The sequence below is a fragment of the Coturnix japonica genome, chromosome 26 (genome assembly GCF_054131305.1).
Source record: "Coturnix japonica strain WE chromosome 26, WE-NBRP24, whole genome shotgun sequence".
NCBI classification, from domain to species: Eukaryota; Metazoa; Chordata; class Aves; order Galliformes; family Phasianidae; genus Coturnix; species Coturnix japonica.
This window is the reverse complement of record NC_140688.1, coordinates 5528283-5540421: the sequence shown is the minus strand read 5'-3', so window position 1 is coordinate 5540421 and position 12139 is coordinate 5528283. Positions and strand designations below refer to the sequence as shown.

The 12139-nt window shown below is 41.8% G+C and overlaps 1 pseudogene across 1 annotated transcript in view; it reads left to right on the top strand.

The window, feature by feature from the left end:
* Nucleotides 1-12139, top strand: part of LOC146756756 (ankyrin repeat domain-containing protein 26-like) — a 50234-nt pseudogene that overhangs the window by 13425 nt on the left and 24670 nt on the right. The gene's annotated exons all lie outside the window — the stretch shown is intronic.

Below are 12139 nucleotides of genomic sequence, written 5' to 3'. Positions count from 1 at the left end.
ATAGATTGGATTTGTCTGTGTTTATAGACAAGTGAACTTTTTCTTTTGTTTTCCTTGTCAGTCCTGTTGTTCAGTGAGTATGTGCTGTAGCAATGAAGTGCTTGGCTGATGTTAATTAACAGCAGTGAACACTGAACTTGCTGGCCTGCTTGATTAGTCCAGGCGGTTCTTGCGTTCATTATGTATACTTTTTGGATATGTGTTTGTTCGGGTGTTTTTCTTTGCTTTAAGTGGTTGCTTAAAGTGGTGGGAGTGGTATCTGGTTTAAGATTTAGCTGTGAACCCTAGCCTGCTGTGGTAGAGAAGGTCTGCAGCTTTTGTTGCTTTTCGTTCTTTCCTAAAGGTCACAAATGGTGGTGCTGGGTTCCTAATGATTATGTATGATGCAAGTTTCTTTATTAATTTTGTTGCTGTGTTCTCCTTGATCTGCACAAAACAAGTAGGTAGTCTAGTGTGCCTTGTGTGTGACACTATTGATTCCCTTTCTAATGGGTACTATCAGATTGAAAAGCTGTGGTTTTTCAGGGCTTCAGCCAAGAGCTGACCTGATTCAAAGTCAGAGAAGACTCTTCCAGTGCCTCACCTTGTTCAGTTGTAAAATGTAGGAGATCTCTCCTGTGCTACTCGCTTGTATGCTTGAGAGCATGACCTCAGAGAGAGGTGGGTGCTTAGGTACTCACCCCAGGGTCTCAGAGCAGAAGATAGTATGTCCGTCTCCAGAGGATATCTTGTTGCTGTAGATGTTTTCAGAGCTCGTGTAGCTATTGGTCAGTTGCTGCTCAGAAGGTGTGGAAGCAGCACTCACGGTGCATTCACTTTTCTCTTAGTGCATTTTATGTGCAAAGAGTTTATTTTGGAAAAGCATGAATAGTCAGCACTCAGGCTGGAATCAGCAGTTACGGTTTTCCAGAGTGGACGCCATTGCTCCTGTCTGGCTCATTCCTGTAAATTTTCCTTGCGTTTCTGTGTGAGTCAATCCTGAGTTTGTTTTACATAATGGAGTAGCTTAGAAGAGAGAACTGACTGTGGTCTGCTCTAGATGGGAGTTTGGTGGTCAGAAGATACTAGACTTTGAAGTGATAAGATTTAAAATGCTTGCAGTGTTCTGGACTGTATTGGAGCTGTGAGCTTCTGTTTCATTCCTAAATGTCAGTCCTTATGTATGTACCTGGTCAGAAGTTGCAGGATTATGAATCATGGTCAGGTGAGGTATCCCTTGATAGCACTAAGCAAGGAGCCGTGTGTGTTGGCAGCTTCCTCTTAGTGTGAGGTTGTTTTGTATCGTGCTTTTGTGGTATGTCCTGTAGAGTGGAATGAGATAGTAAGTGCCAGATGATGGAGGTGTAGGCAAGAGGGAAGATGACTCAGGGTGTCCATATGCTGAGACTGAAGCATGCTGGAGTTTCTTCCTTAACGTTGTCCCAACACGAGGGACATTGTCATGTCAGCCACCATTCTTATGCATCTTTTGCTGGAAAAGAAATGAAGAGGAGAAAACAGAATACTGTGATGTGACTGGGTGTAAAGCTACCGTTGAGTGTAACTCATTTCTTGGTTTGTCCTTTGCTGTAGTACTGTTACTCATCTTTCAGATCCTTTGTTGGACTGATGGGGTATAAAAGTGGAGTGCAGTAAATTCTCAGTGTCTCTCTTTGTCCATTTTTTTGTAGGTGCTCTGCCAGCAGTAGGAACAGAGAAAAAGGAAGAGTCTGATTCTCCCTGGGATTCTGAGGTACTTTCTGTGATATGTGCATCTCCCTGGTCTGTGGGAGAGCCAGATGAGAACTACGTGAGAGCTTGCCTTTGAGTTGAGCCCCGCCCCTGGTGAGGCTTATTTACCCCATGTTGCTGCTGCTCGATGTCCTGTATCTGAGGGTCATTGAAATACCTGTAGCGTAGGTTCTCTGTTGAGATAGTACTGGGACAAAGTTATGTCAGACTACTTACGTTGGCCTCCTGGCTGCAGGCTTTGGTGTTGATTTTCTAGCACAGTTTTAATACAGCAGTTTATTGCTGCTTTTAAACTTATGAACTTCTCAGGCATATTTTTGTGAGGATTTTTTTTTTTCCTACTATTCAGATCTATTCTGCTGATCCAGTCAGAGTTTAATGGATGCCAATACATTGAGCAACCCAGACATTTAGATTTTTCTGTATAGAACCTCTGTCTTCTCTAGATAGACTTAATCCGATTTTGAAAATCGTGTTCAGCAGACACCAAGTGTGCTGGCTGTGTTTATCCTTTCTGTCTGATAATTCTCAAGATGAGAGTGAGCAGGGTCTGTAGCTACTTCCCCTCTAGCCTTTGTTGTTGGGAAAAAAACTAATTCCCCACTCCTTTCTTAAAAATACAAGACTTTCTAGATAGCTTAATCGCTATCAGCTTTGCCTTTTTGGCCTTTAAGCAAATCAAATCTTGCTTTTGCAACGTAGTGATGCACTCACTCAACATTGTGGGACATGTGCCCCAGCAATGTAGGCTGATATTTGAATGCCAGGTGCAAATTTGATGCCAATGTTCAATCAACACAGAGCTGCAGCTTCTTGTTCACAATCAACATCTTGATTTCCTGTGTTAATTTCTTGTGTGGCTCTGTGATTTGCCAGCCTTAATCAACATTATGGAATAGTTTAGATGAATTGTGAGGATTTTTTTGCCCTTTTATTTAAAATGCAAAAGCCTTTGTTAGATTTTATTTTAAAAAAATTGTTTTGTACAAATTCTTACGCGTATGTACTGTATTGTACAGCCGTGTTCTGAAGGTTCGAGGAAAGCATCTCCTCCTGTGTTTCTCCCACCTGCAGTTGAACATGGAGTACGCTTGCAGAGTGTTTCAGGGGAGCACAACAAGGGTAACTATCTGATAGATTGGATTTGTCTGTGTTTATAGACAAGTGAACTTTTTCTTTTGTTTTCCTTGTTAGTCCTGTTGTTCAGTGAGTATGTGCTGTAGCAATGAAGTGCTTGGCTGATGTTAATTAACAGCAGTGAACACTGAACTTGCTGGCCTGCTTGATTAGTCCAGGTGGTTCTTGCGTTCATTATGTATACTTTTTGGATATGTGTTTGTTCGGGTGTTTTTCTTTGCTTTAGGTGGTTGCTTAAAGTGGTGGGAGTGGTATCTGGTTTAAGATTTAGCTGTGAACCCTAGCCTGCTGTGGTAGAGAAGGTCTGCAGCTTTTGTTGCTTTTCGTTCTTTCCTAAAGGTCACAAATGGTGGTGCTGGGTTCCTAATGATTATGTATGATGCAAGTTTCTTTATTAATTTTGTTGCTGTGTTCTCCTTGATCTGCACAAAACAAGTAGGTAGTCTAGTGTGCCTTGTGTGTGACACTATTGATTCCCTTTCTAATGGGTACTATCAGATTGAAAAGCTGTGGTTTTTCAGGGCTTCAGCCAAGAGCTGACCTGATTCAAAGTCAGAGAAGACTCTTCCAGTGCCTCACCTTGTTCAGTTGTAAAATGTAGGAGATCTCTCCTGTGCTACTCGCTTGTATGCTTGAGAGCATGACCTCAGAGAGAGGTGGGTGCTTAGGTACTCACCCCAGGGTCTCAGAGCAGAAGATAGTATGTCCGTCTCCAGAGGATATCTTGTTGCTGTAGATGTTTTCAGAGCTCGTGTAGCTATTGGTCAGTTGCTGCTCAGAAGGTGTGGAAGCAGCACTCACGGTGCATTCACTTTTCTCTTAGTGCATTTTATGTGCAAAGAGTTTATTTTGGAAAAGCATGAATAGTCAGCACTCAGGCCGGAATCAGCAGTTACGGTTTTCCAGAGTGGACGCCATTGCTCCTGTCTGGCTCATTCCTGTAAATTTTCCTTGCGTTTCTGTGTGAGTCAATCCTGAGTTTGTTTTACATAATGGAGTAGCTTAGAAGAGAGAACTGACTGTGGTCTGCTCTAGATGGGAGTTTGGTGGTCAGAAGATACTAGACTTTGAAGTGATAAGATTTAAAATGCTTGCAGTGTTCTGGACTGTATTGGAGCTGTGAGCTTCTGTTTCATTCCTAAATGTCAGTCCTTACGTATGTACCTGGTCAGAAGTTGCAGGATTATGAATCATGGTCAGGTGAGGTATCCCTTGATAGCACTAAGCAAGGAGCCGTGTGTGTTGGCAGCTTCCTCTTAGTGTGAGGTTGTTTTGTATCGTGCTTTTGTGGTATGTCCTGTAGAGTGGAATGAGATAGTAAGTGCCAGATGATGGAGGTGTAGGCAAGAGGGAAGATGACTCAGGGTGTCCATATGCTGAGACTGAAGCATGCTGGAGTTTCTTCCTTAACGTTGTCCCAACACGAGGGACATTGTCATGTCAGCCACCATTCTTATGCATCTTTTGCTGGAAAAGAAATGAAGAGGAGAAAACAGAATACTGTGATGTGACTGGGTGTAAAGCTACCGTTGAGTGTAACTCATTTCTTGGTTTGTCCTTTGCTGTAGTACTGTTACTCATCTTTCAGATCCTTTGTTGGACTGATGGGATATAAAAGTGGAGTGCAGTAAATTCTCAGTGTCTCTCTTTGTCTATTTTTTTGTAGGTGCTCTGCCAGCAGTAGGAACAGAGAAAAAGGAAGAGTCTGATTCTCCCTGGGATTCTGAGGTACTTTCTGTGATATGTGCATCTCCCTGGTCTGTGGGAGAGCCAGATGAGAACTACGTGAGAGCTTGCCTTTGAGTTGAGCCCCGCCCCTGGTGAGGCTTATTTACCCCATGTTGCTGCTGCTCGATGTCCTGTATCTGAGGGTCATTGAAATACCTGTAGCGTAGGTTCTCTGTTGAGATAGTACTGGGACAAAGTTATGTCAGACTACTTACGTTGGCCTCCTGGCTGCAGGCTTTGGTGTTGATTTTCTAGCACAGTTTTAATACAGCAGTTTATTGCTGCTTTTAAACTTATGAACTTCTCAGGCATATTTTTGTGAGGATTTTTTTTTTTCCTACTATTCAGATCTATTCTGCTGATCCAGTCAGAGTTTAATGGATGCCAATACATTGAGCAACCCAGACATTTAGATTTTTCTGTATAGAACCTCTGTCTTCTCTAGATAGACTTAATCCGATTTTGAAAATCGTGTTCAGCAGACACCAAGTGTGCTGGCTGTGTTTATCCTTTCTGTCTGATAATTCTCAAGATGAGAGTGAGCAGGGTCTGTAGCTACTTCCCCTCTAGCCTTTGTTGTTGGGAAAAAAACTAATTCCCCACTCCTTTCTTAAAAATACAAGACTTTCTAGATAGCTTAATCGCTATCAGCTTTGCCTTTTTGGCCTTTAAGCAAATCAAATCTTGCTTTTGCAACGTAGTGATGCACTCACTCAACATTGTGGGACATGTGCCCCAGCAATGTAGGCTGATATTTGAATGCCAGGTGCAAATTTGATGCCAATGTTCAATCAACACAGAGCTGCAGCTTCTTGTTCACAATCAACATCTTGATTTCCTGTGTTAATTTCTTGTGTGGCTCTGTGATTTGCCAGCCTTAATCAACATTATGGAATAGTTTAGATGAATTGTGAGGATTTTTTTGCCCTTTTATTTAAAATGCAAAAGCCTTTGTTAGATTTTATTTTAAAAAAATTGTTTTGTACAAATTCTTACGCGTATGTACTGTATTGTACAGCCGTGTTCTGAAGGTTCGAGGAAAGCATCTCCTCCTGTGTTTCTCCCACCTGCAGTTGAACATGGAGTACGCTTGCAGAGTGTTTCAGGGGAGCACAACAAGGGTAACTATCTGATAGATTGGATTTGTCTGTGTTTATAGACAAGTGAACTTTTTCTTTTGTTTTCCTTGTTAGTCCTGTTGTTCAGTGAGTATGTGCTGTAGCAATGAAGTGCTTGGCTGATGTTAATTAACAGCAGTGAACACTGAACTTGCTGGCCTGCTTGATTAGTCCAGGCGGTTCTTGCGTTCATTATGTATACTTTTCGGATATGTGTTTGTTCGGGTGTTTTTCTTTGCTTTAGGTGGTTGCTTAAAGTGGTGGGAGGTGTATCTGGTTTAAGATTTAGCTGTGAACCCTAGCCTGCTGTGGTAGAGAAGGTCTGCAGCTTTTGTTGCTTTTCGTTCTTTCCTAAAGGTCACAAATGGTGGTGCTGGGTTCCTAATGATTATGTATGATGCAAGTTTCTTTATTAATTTTGTTGCTGTGTTCTCCTTGATCTGCACAAAACAAGTAGGTAGTCTAGTGTGCCTTGTGTGTGACACTATTGATTCCCTTTCTAATGGGTACTATCAGATTGAAAAGCTGTGGTTTTTCAGGGCTTCAGCCAAGAGCTGACCTGATTCAAAGTCAGAGAAGACTCTTCCAGTGCCTCACCTTGTTCAGTTGTAAAATGTAGGAGATCTCTCCTGTGCTACTCGCTTGTATGCTTGAGAGCATGACCTCAGAGAGAGGTGGGTGCTTAGGTACTCACCCCAGGGTCTCAGAGCAGAAGATAGTATGTCCGTCTCCAGAGGATATCTTGTTGCTGTAGATGTTTTCAGAGCTCGTGTAGCTATTGGTCAGTTGCTGCTCAGAAGGTGTGGAAGCAGCACTCACGGTGCATTCACTTTTCTCTTAGTGCATTTTATGTGCAAAGAGTTTATTTTGGAAAAGCATGAATAGTCAGCACTCAGGCCGGAATCAGCAGTTACGGTTTTCCAGAGTGGACGCCATTGCTCCTGTCTGGCTCATTCCTGTAAATTTTCCTTGCGTTTCTGTGTGAGTCAATCCTGAGTTTGTTTTACATAATGGAGTAGCTTAGAAGAGAGAACTGACTGTGGTCTGCTCTAGATGGGAGTTTGGTGGTCAGAAGATACTAGACTTTGAAGTGATAAGATTTAAAATGCTTGCAGTGTTCTGGACTGTATTGGAGCTGTGAGCTTCTGTTTCATTCCTAAATGTCAGTCCTTACGTATGTACCTGGTCAGAAGTTGCAGGATTATGAATCATGGTCAGGTGAGGTATCCCTTGATAGCACTAAGCAAGGAGCCGTGTGTGTTGGCAGCTTCCTCTTAGTGTGAGGTTGTTTTGTATCGTGCTTTTGTGGTATGTCCTGTAGAGTGGAATGTGATAGTAAGTGCCAGATGATGGAGGTGTAGGCAAGAGGGAAGATGACTCAGGGTGTCCATATGCTGAGACTGAAGCATGCTGGAGTTTCTTCCTTAACGTTGTCCCAACACGAGGGACATTGTCATGTCAGCCACCATTCTTATGCATCTTTTGCTGGAAAAGAAATGAAGAGGAGAAAACAGAATACTGTGATGTGACTGGGTGTAAAGCTACCGTTGAGTGTAACTCATTTCTTGGTTTGTCCTTTGCTGTAGTACTGTTACTCATCTTTCAGATCCTTTGTTTGACTGATGGGGTATAAAAGTGGAGTGCAGTAAATTCTCAGTGTCTCTCTTTGTCCATTTTTTTGTAGGTGCTCTGCCAGCAGTAGGAACAGAGAAAAAGGAAGAGTCTGATTCTCCCTGGGATTCTGAGGTACTTTCTGTGATATGTGCATCTCCCCGGTCTGTGGGAGAGCCAGATGAGAACTACGTGAGAGCTTGCCTTTGAGTTGAGCCCTGCTTCTGTTGAGGCTTATTTACCCCATGTTGCTGCTGCTCGATGTCCTGTATCTGAGGGTCATTGAAATACCTGTAGCGTAGGTTCTCTGTTGAGATAGTACTGGGACAAAGTTATGTCAGACTACTTACGTTGGCCTCCTGGCTGCAGGCTTTGGTGTTGATTTTCTAGCACAGTTTTAATACAGCAGTTTATTGCTGCTTTTAAACTTATGAACTTCTCAGGCATATTTTTGTGAGGATTTTTTTTTTTCCTACTATTCAGATCTATTCTGCTGATCCAGTCAGAGTTTAACGGATGCCAATACACTGAGCAACCCAGACATTTAGATTTTTCTGTATAGAACCCCTGTCTTCTCTAGATAGACTTAATCCGATTTTGAAAATCATGTTCAGCAGACACCAAGTGTGCTGGCTGTGTTTATCCTTTCTGTCTGATAATTCTCAAGATGAGAGTGAGCAGGGTCTGTAGCTACTTCCCCTCTAGCCTTTGTTGTTGGGAGAAAAACTAATTCCCCACTCCTTTCTTAAAAATACAAGACTTTCTAGATAGCTTAATCGCTATCAGCTTTGCCTTTTTGGCCTTTAAGCAAATCAAATCTTGCTTTTGCAACGTAGTGATGCACTCACTCAACATTGTGGGACATGTGCCCCAGCAATGTAGGCTGATATTTGAATGCCAGGTGCAAATTTGATGCCAATGTTCAATCAACACAGAGCTGCAGCTTCTTGTTCACAATCAACATCTTGATTTCCTGTGTTAATTTCTTGTGTGGCTCTGTGATTTGCCAGCCTTAATCAACATTATGGAATAGTTTAGATGAATTGTGAGGATTTTTTTGCCCTTTTATTTAAAATGCAAAAGCCTTTGTTAGATTTTATTTTAAAAAAATTGTTTTGTACAAATTCTTACGCGTATGTACTGTATTGTACAGCCGTGTTCTGAAGGTTCGAGGAAAGCATCTCCTCCTGTGTTTCTCCCACCTGCAGTTGAACATGGAGTACGCTTGCAGAGTGTTTCAGGGGAGCACAACAAGGGTAACTATCTCATAGATTGGATTTGTCTGTGTTTATAGACAAGTGAACTTTTTCTTTTGTTTTCCTTGTTAGTCCTGTTGTTCAGTGAGTATGTGCTGTAGCAATGAAGTGCTTGGCTGATGTTAATTAACAGCAGTGAACACTGAACTTGCTGGCCTGCTTGATTAGTCCAGGCGGTTCTTGCGTTCATTATGTATACTTTTTGGATATGTGTTTGTTCGGGTGTTTTTCTTTGCTTTAGGTGGTTGCTTAAAGTGGTGGGAGGTGTATCTGGTTTAAGATTTAGCTGTGAACCCTAGCCTGCTGTGGTAGAGAAGGTCTGCAGCTTTTGTTGCTTTTCGTTCTTTCCTAAAGGTCACAAATGGTGGTGCTGGGTTCCTAATGATTATGTATGATGCAAGTTTCTTTATTAATTTTGTTGCTGTGTTCTCCTTGATCTGCACAAAACAAGTAGGTAGTCTAGTGTGCCTTGTGTGTGACACTATTGATTCCCTTTCTAATGGGTACTATCAGATTGAAAAGCTGTGGTTTTTCAGGGCTTCAGCCAAGAGCTGACCTGATTCAAAGTCAGAGAAGACTCTTCCAGTGCCTCACCTTGTTCAGTTGTAAAATGTAGGAGATCTCTCCTGTGCTACTCGCTTGTATGCTTGAGAGCATGACCTCAGAGAGAGGTGGGTGCTTAGGTACTCACCCCAGGGTCTCAGAGCAGAAGATAGTATGTCCGTCTCCAGAGGATATCTTGTTGCTGTAGATGTTTTCAGAGCTCGTGTAGCTATTGGTCAGTTGCTGCTCAGAAGGTGTGGAAGCAGCACTCACGGTGCATTCACTTTTCTCTTAGTGCATTTTATGTGCAAAGAGTTTATTTTGGAAAAGCATGAATAGTCAGCACTCAGGCTGGAATCAGCAGTTACGGTTTTCCAGAGTGGACGCCATTGCTCCTGTCTGGCTCATTCCTGTAAATTTTCCTTGCGTTTCTGTGTGAGTCAATCCTGAGTTTGTTTTACATAATGGAGTAGCTTAGAAGAGAGAACTGACTGTGGTCTGCTCTAGATGGGAGTTTGGTGGTCAGAAGATACTAGACTTTGAAGTGATAAGATTTAAAATGCTTGCAGTGTTCTGGACTGTATTGGAGCTGTGAGCTTCTGTTTCATTCCTAAATGTCAGTCCTTACGTATGTACCTGGTCAGAAGTTGCAGGATTATGAATCATGGTCAGGTGAGGTATCCCTTGATAGCACTAAGCAAGGAGCCGTGTGTGTTGGCAGCTTCCTCTTAGTGTGAGGTTGTTTTGTATCGTGCTTTTGTGGTATGTCCTATAGAGTGGAATGTGATAGTAAGTGCCAGATGATGGAGGTGTAGGCAAGAGGGAAGATGACTCAGGGTGTCCATATGCTGAGACTGAAGCATGCTGGAGTTTCTTCCTTAACGTTGTCCCAACACGAGGGACATTGTCATGTCAGCCACCATTCTTATGCATCTTTTGCTGGAAAAGAAATGAAGAGGAGAAAACAGAATACTGTGATGTGACTGGGTGTAAAGCTACCGTTGAGTGTAACTCATTTCTTGGTTTGTCCTTTGCTGTAGTACTGTTACTCATCTTTCAGATCCTTTGTTTGACTGATGGGGTATAAAAGTGGAGTGCAGTAAATTCTCAGTGTCTCTCTTTGTCCATTTTTTTGTAGGTGCTCTGCCAGCAGTAGGAACAGAGAAAAAGGAAGAGTCTGATTCTCCCTGGGATTCTGAGGTACTTTCTGTGATATGTGCATCTCCCCGGTCTGTGGGAGAGCCAGATGAGAACTACGTGAGAGCTTGCCTTTGCGTTGAGCCCCGCCCCTGGTGAGGCTTATTTACCCCATGTTGCTGCTGCTCGATGTCCTGTATCTGAGGGTCATTGAAATACCTGTAGCATAGGTTCTCTGTTGAGATAGTACTGGGACAAAGTTATGTCAGACTACTTACGTTGGCCTCCTGGCTGCAGGCTTTGGTGTTGATTTTCTAGCACAGTTTTAATACAGCAGTTTATTGCTGCTTTTAAACTTATGAACTTCTCAGGCATATTTTTGTGAGGATTTTTTTTTTTCCTACTATTCAGATCTATTCTGCTGATCCAGTCAGAGTTTAACGGATGCCAATACACTGAGCAACCCAGACATTTAGATTTTTCTGTATAGAACCTCTGTCTTCTCTAGATAGACTTAATCCGATTTTGAAAATCATGTTCAGCAGACACCAAGTGTGCTGGCTGTGTTTATCCTTTCTGTCTGATAATTCTCAAGATGAGAGTGAGCAGGGTCTGTAGCTACTTCCCCTCTAGCCTTTGTTGTTGGGAAAAAAACTAATTCCCCACTCCTTTCTTAAAAATACAAGACTTTCTAGATAGCTTAATCGCTATCAGCTTTGCCTTTTTGGCCTTTAAGCAAATCAAATCTTGCTTTTGCAACGTAGTGATGCACTCACTCAACATTGTGGGACATGTGCCCCAGCAATGTAGGCTGTTATTTGAATGCCAGGTGCAAATTTGATGCCAATGTTCAGTCAACACAGAGCTGCAGCTTCTTGTTCACAATCAACATCTTGATTTCCTGTGTTAATTTCTTGTGTGGCTCTGTGATTTGCCAGCCTTAATCAACATTATGGAATAGTTTAGATGAATTGTGAGGATTTTTTTGCCCTTTTATTTAAAATGCAAAAGCCTTTCTTAGATTTTATTTTAAAAAAATTGTTTTGTACAAATTCTTACGCGTATGTACTGTATTGTACAGCCGTGTTCTGAAGGTTCAAGGAAAGCATCTCCTCCTGTGTTTCTCCCACCTGCAGTTGAACATGGAGTACGCTTGCAGAGTGTTTCAGGGGAGCACAACAAGGGTAACTATCTCATAGATTGGATTTTTCTGTGTTTATAGACAAGTGAACTTTTTCTTTTGTTTTCCTTGTTAGTCCTGTTGTTCAGTGAGTATGTGCTGTAGCAATGAAGTGCTTGGCTGATGTTAATTAACAGCAGTGAACACTGAACTTGCTGGCCTGCTTGATTAGTCCAGGCGGTTCTTGCGTTCATTATGTATACTTTTTGGATATGTGTTTGTTCGGGTGTTTTTCTTTGCTTTAAGTGGTTGCTTAAAGTGGTGAGAGTGGTATCTGGTTTAAGATTTATCTGTCTGAGGATTTGGATATTTCTGGATAATCAGCAGAAGAAAAATATCATTTGGTTGATCTTTTTGTTTGTTTATTTAATTTTTTTTAGTTTCCTGTTTTTCTTTAAAAACTAAAATATTTGGGCAAATTCTTGTTATGTTTCTGCGGGTTTCCACCTGCAGCTCATGGCATTTGCTTTATGACCATCCTGATTGATCATAAGTGTGCTGGAAAGTTTTGCTATTGGAATAAAGCTTTTATCTTTTTGAGAGTGCTTTGGCAGTGTGGCTTATAATATGGATTCAATGACATAGCCTAAAAGGCAAGTCCAATTTTATTTTTGTAAGCAGACACCAAATCTTAGCAAGCTTCTGGAATCCATAAATCAACTTACCAATTGTCTTTAATGTCTGCTTCATATGATTCT